This window comes from Lutra lutra, chromosome 8, assembly GCF_902655055.1.
Source record: "Lutra lutra chromosome 8, mLutLut1.2, whole genome shotgun sequence".
NCBI classification, from domain to species: Eukaryota; Metazoa; Chordata; class Mammalia; order Carnivora; family Mustelidae; genus Lutra; species Lutra lutra.
The window spans coordinates 56,474,564-56,481,065 of record NC_062285.1 but is presented as its reverse complement, the minus strand read 5'-3'; positions in this window follow the sequence as shown (position 1 = coordinate 56,481,065).

Here is a 6,502-nt window from a genome sequence, read left to right as displayed (position 1 = left end):
TTGTGCCCCCATGTGAGTGTAAAAACGTGTGAGTGTATCACATCTATATGAGTGTGTGAACATGTGTAAGTGCTTACTCACACCTTGGTGTGAGCATGTGAGTGTGCAAATGTGTCTGCTCATGTTCCCACATGTGAGTGTGAACACATGAGACTGTGTGTCTGTTTGCACCCCCGCATAAACAAGGGAGGATGTAAGTGTGCAGTCGCACCATTGTCCCCATGTGAACACATAGGTGTGCAAGCACATGTCAGTGTGTGATCATGCCAGCGTACCTATGTGTGCCCCTCCGTGGGTGTGTAAATGTTTGAGTGTGTGACTATGCAGGTGTGTGCATGTGTGTCCACTCACATCTCCTCGTTCTTCTGTTTGTGAGTGGAATGTGTGTGCCTCCCTTCTCCTCTGTGTGTGAACATGTGCATGTGCAAGCGCGTGCTCCCCCAGCCCAGCTCCCTGTGCCCTGCCAATGTTGCCTTAGCCCTGTGACACAGCCACTAATGACTGTTTGCCATTGTCTGTGTGGTGGTGGCATCACCCGTGCTAATGACAGTCTCCGCCGTCTAATGACCTGGCTTCTGCCCCATCATTTAGGAGTCACGGGAGCCCTCAGCCTGTGGCCAGAGAGATGTTGACGAGCTCAACACATTTCCCACTGGGTGTCGGTGGGGGTGGGGAGGAGCCCAGATCCCACCCTCCCCTGCAGCCCTAGGGGTGCCCCGTGTGGGCCGGGAATGGTGGCTGGTGGATGGCATTCCTGGGCGGGCAGCTCCAGCTCTGGGCCCTGCCCTCTGTCTCTGTCTCCGGCGGGGCAGGGCGGCGCCCTGCTGCCCCTCCCCGAAAAGTGCCCTGGAACCCAGAAGCCTGAGCTGCGCCAGCTCCCATAGACGAGCGCCTGCTCTTCCCCTGCAGACCCCCTGTCCCTCCTCTCTTCTGTAAAGGCAGGTGGCCCCTCCGAGCAGCCTCACTGTGCCCAGGAGGCTCTGGTCTGGGGTCTCCCCTGGAGATTGAGGGCGTCTGGGTGACCAAGGAGTTCATAGGGTACAGGGCAAACCACCCCGTGTGGTGTCCCACCCCGAAGCCTCATTTGCTGACCCTACTGATCCTTCTCTTAGGATGGAAATGAAGCCCAGTAGCCTTCCTGACTGGATGGGGGAGCTGGGGAGGGGCCGCTGGGGGCTTTCTATGAGCCCGCAGCCTTATTTCACCCTCTCACTCAGCTCTGAGCCTGCTCCATTCTCTCCGTGGTTCCCACCAGGTCTGTCTCCTCCTGCTGTCAGTTTATCGGAGATAAGCAGATGAGCTTAGTACCCTGCTGGGCTCAGTGGGGACTCACTGAACGTTTTCCCGGTTAATGAATACACCCCTTCCACTGGGTTTGTGACCTTGAGGTGACTCACACTGTCCTCTGCAAAATGGGCATATGACAGTGCCTGCTTCAGGCGGCTTTACGAATATCAGCTCTGGTCTCTACTACCCTTTTCAAGTGTTCTTACTGGGGCGCCTGCATGGCTCAGTCAGTTAAGCGTCTGCCTTCGGCTCAGGCTATGATCCCAGAGTTCTGGGATCAGCCCCACATCCGGGTCCCTACTCAGTGGGCAGCCTGCTTCTCCCTCTGCCTGCTGCTGCCCCCCTGCTTCTCTCTCTCTCTCTCTCTCTCTCTCTCTCTCGCTGTCAAATAAATAAATAATCTTAAGTGTTCTTACTATTGTGCCCATTTAATAGCTAGGGGAACCACTTAAATGATGCCTGGCTCCAGAAGCCAGGAAGAGGGAGCTCTGAAGGGTTTGCAGCACTCCAGAGGGACAAGTTTCCCTTGAGGAAAAGCTGACTTCTGCCAAGTACTCCCCAGAGATTCCTGCCCTGATTCCACCTTATCTGGGGCCTCTCTGGCAATCAAGGCAAGAACTGGGATGTGGGGAGAAGCTGCTTATTTGGGGGAATTTCATTGGAGAAACTGCTTGATTATCGAGAGAAAAAAAGTTGTAGGAAGAAGGATGGGACTTAGATTCCAGAGTCTTCCTTGGTAGTTTTAAGGGCAGAGACTCGTGTCCCAGCAAAATGGGAATTAATTAACAGAGAGAAGGACTCGCAGCTAGCATGACCACGGAGTATGAAACTTTATGAGAACATTTGCAAAGTAACACGTAAACCAAGGGCAACTGAATACAGGGAAAACTGTGGACCTAAGTGGCAAGGGGACGCGGAATAAGAGCTGGGTGGGGTTGGCTGGGGAAAGCTTCCCAGAGTGGGGTGGGGGTGTGTGTGTGGACCAGGTTGGGGAGGGACAAGGCTTTCCTTGGGCTGCAGGCAGGCACAGGGAATAGCATGCACCTCGCACCCCAGCATCATCATCATTCCAGAACTGGCCAGTCCCTGGGAGTCATGCCCCAGAGCCTTGGCTCATGACCTGTCCGCCTGGGAATCTGCCCTGACTTCTGGGTGGGGATTGCCCAGCCACACACCCGCCCGGCCCACTTGGTGCCACTTGGAAATGACATGGGAAGATGAGGTGACCTCGAGCCAGGTCCTCTCTCTAGGAGTTTGGCCCAGTTTGACCTGCGGTCTGTCCAGATGTCTTCTCTTGGGATGTCTGGGGAGAGAGATGAGGGAGGAGTGTAGAGCCTCTGGGGAGGCTGAGGGGGATTCTGAGAAGTGCAGGGGATGCGAATCAGGCCTGTTGCCTCTTTCTCAAGGAGACAGGGGCCTAATGGGAAGACCGCGGACCCACGGTCAGTCTGACTCCACACTTGGCTGCTTCAGGGCTGGGCATGGGCTGGGAGCAGTGGAGAGAAGCCCCAGGTTCACAGAGCTCCTGAGCGGGAAGGGCCTCAGCTTCCCCACTGCCTTTACAGAGAGGGACCTGGAGGGCAGGGGTGGCGAGGGGAGAATGGACTATGTGTGGGGGTGGGGGATAGGGACAGATCCAGGGTTGGAGGAAGAGCACTGCTGTGGTTTCAGGAGTTCCCTGGAGGGTGACAGGCACATCCCAGGCCTCGGTCCAGGGCAGGAGCAGCAGATACCCCTTGGCACTGGTGCTGGGGCAGTGGGTGGGGGAGGTGCAGATCCTGGGTGTCTCCCTGTAATGGAGGTGGGCAGAGAGGAAGGGCTGAGCTGCTAAAAGGTGGAGGGGTTGGGGAGGAGCTCCCTGGTGGGGAGAGGGAGGATTTGTAGGGACCCGGGCTGAGACCAAAGTGAGATGGGGAGCGGAAACAGCACCATGAGGGACAGAGCTCTGGGCCCAGGCTGAGGGCTTCACCTTTGAATCGAGAGGCAAAGGGAACCCCTGAAGGTCCAGGCCCCTGATGGTCACCCCTGGGAGCAGGGGGGCTGAGGCCTGGGCTCAGCACCAGGTCTCCCCTTGCTGCATTCTACGAGCTGCAGCCTAGTCCACCAGGGCTGGGTGGAGGGGGTCTCTTGACCTCAGCTGTGGACTTTGTGGATCTCGAGGCAGGTGGAGGGGAGCTCTGGGGAGACACATTCGGGGTGGGCTGGGAAAGGAGTGGCAGAGGATAAGACACGGGAGAACATGGGGACTGAAGTTGACTCTTGCTCTGTCCTCACCCCCAGGGATGCCCTGAAACTGGGACAGAGACATCTCTTTGGGGCTGTGTGGTCACTTTATAAAGTGGCATTTAGACGCATGCCTGCAGCAGCCTCAGGAATGACAGGATTCGGCCATCCATCTCCCGCCCAACAAACTCCGTGCTCTAAAAGAGTGGCATCCTGCCTGAGGCCAGCAGTTTGGAGCAGAGAGGAGCTGAAAGAGATGCCAAAGGAGAGACTGACCCTTGGGGAGGAAGAGGGAGCCTCTGCTCTTATCCATTGTCCCTGGGGATTGGGCAGTGGGAGAGGCCCTGGGAGGAGGAGCCTGGAAGTTCACTGGCCAAACACAGCGCAGCACACGGAGGCCAGAGGGACCTTGCATCCGAGCCCTTTGGGGACAGCTCTGTTGTCGGCCCAAGCAGACTTCCCGCCTTCTTGTCCTTGGGCCCCGTGCCCGGGCCGTGCCATCAGCACCTGCTTTCTGAGCCAGCCCCTGGCAAGCACAGCCATGAGATCATGGGGTGGGGTAAGTTGGCAGGTTTCTCGTCTTCACTGGAGCCGTGGCAGGTGCATGGTGGAGCCCGGCGCTCCTGTAATCTCCCTCCTGGCCCCATCTCCTTCCAGGGAGGTGGCTTCTCCAAGCAGCTAGTGTTGTCTGGTCCGCCTCAGTCTACAGATTCTAACAGTGGAACCCTGGCTTGTGCCATGCCACGAAGGCTCGAGATTAGACTTCAAGAGATCGGCCAGTGGGACAAAGGGAGGAAGAGTTCCAGGGGAGGACATATATCAATAACAAGCGCAGCACTCCTCCTCGAAGGCTTATTCTGTGTGTACTCGGGGCTCTGTGCTCAGCACTGTGCAGGCTGTTACGTAGTCTTCACCATGACGCTGGAGAACACGGAAACTCAGACGAAGGTTTCGCAGCTGGTACATGGGGGAGCTGGTACTCGCTCCCGAGTCTCCAGCTTTTTGATCCATCATGAGGATCCAGTGAGTTGGTCTCCCAAGTGTTCACTCATTCCTTCACTGAGTCTTCAGTGGTGAATAAGACCGGGTTCTTGAGGGCAAGAGTTGGAGGTCAAAGAGGCAGGAAAGATAAGAGGCGAGTTCACATTCCAGACAGCGGGAGTCAGACAAGCAGAGGCGGGTGGGCCTGTTTCTGTTGGGTACCTCCTGAGTCAGAAAGGAAGCCGCTGCATCAGACCTGCAGCAAGGGGAAGCAAGGTAGGGCGGCAAGACCTTCCGACTTCCAGGGCCACGTCGCTGGTACGCGGAGGGCATGTCCTCCGAAGAGCAAGAGAGGTCCGACGGGCTCAGTTTGGAGGTGGGGGTCTAAGTGCAGGGGTGTGTGTGTGTGTGTGTGTGTGTGTCCAGACTCTCTAGCGATGCGCTTTGTGCCCCGGCTGGCTCTGAGCCCTCTAGCGGCATCTGTGTTGTACTGCAGGCGCTCAAGGAAGAGTGGTCTGGAATGTAGTCTCTATTTGGGTGCTATGCTATCTTAATTGGGGACCATTCTTGTTCCCCAAACATCCTCCAACTTGACAACCACTTATTCAGGTCCTGACATCCCCACCCTGACTCCCAGAAAGTTTTCTCTGCCCCTTCTCCAAGTACCCCCACTTACTTCCCCTTTCCTGGGAATGAACTGGGGCTAGGCTTAGAGCTACGGGGGGTAAAGCCCATTCCTTCCCCATGAGCCCACGATTCCGCCTTGAATCATTCATCACTCTGTTTCAGGACTGGACCCACTGTGGTGAGCCCAAACATGCTTCTAGCATGGATGTGTGGAGAAGAGGGATACCAACCCTCAGCTGTTCCTATCAGGGGCCATGTTGGTGGCTTATGCCTGCCTGCTCTTGGAATCCAAGTCTGTGCCCCACGTTTGTGAGCCTGGGGTTAGACCTTGGGTTTTAAGGTCCAGTAGCAACATGCACAGTCAGAATTCTAGGATGCTGGGGCCTGGTAGGACTCCAGAGAACACCAGGGCTCATCGGTCCTTCATTTACAAAGAGGGCATGCCCCAGAGAGGGAAGGGTCTCGTCCAACATCACATAGTAATCTGCAGGACACCCTGGGTCTCCAGGCCTCCATGCCACAGTGTCTTCCCCCATGTCACACTGCCTCCCTAATTTTTTTTAAGATTTTATTTATTTATTTGTCAGAGAGAGAGAGAGAGCAAGCTGCAGGGAGAAAGGGAGAAGTAGGCTCCCTGCTGAGCAGGGAGCCCAACGAGGTACTAGATCTCAGGACCCTGGGATCATGACTTGAACCGAGGGCAGATGCTTAACTGACCCAGCCGCCCAGGCAACTGCCTCCCTAATTTTGACACACCTTCCTCTCCCTTTCTTTTTCCTCTCATGTCTGTACTTTTCTTACACTTTTCTCTCTCAGGTAAGCCCATCTGAACCCTGCCATTCTTCAAGGTTTAGCCAGGTGCCCTCCACTCTGGAATTTGCCCTCTGCTCTGGAATCCACTGAATCCTTCTCCTCTACTTTCTTTGGCACCATGAGCAGCATATTCTGCTACTTCCAATTCCCTGATTGTCTGTGACACAAATTAATCCTTTATTACTTGATGCCCTAATGACCTGGGTTCTAACCACCTGTGTGACCTTGGGCTAGGTACTTCACCTTCTTAATCCTCTGTTTTCTAATCTGCAAAATGGGGCAGGCATTTGAGGCTGAGTGAATAGCAGAAGCAAGCTCAGAGAGCCTGATCTGGAGAATGTCAAGATTGAAATCTGAGGTGTGGTGGGTGTGGGCAGGGGTGACGGCGGGAAGGTAAGCAGGGGCCGGGTGGTGGGGCTCCTCAGCTGGGACACATTCTGTTATTGGCAGTGAGGAGTCCTTGAGGCTTTTTTGGAAACCCCCCACCTACGGGTTTGGGGTGGCCATGAAGTGGGACGAGAAGGGCACCTATTTTGAGTTGGCAGATGTGGATTTGAACTTCGGCTCTCCC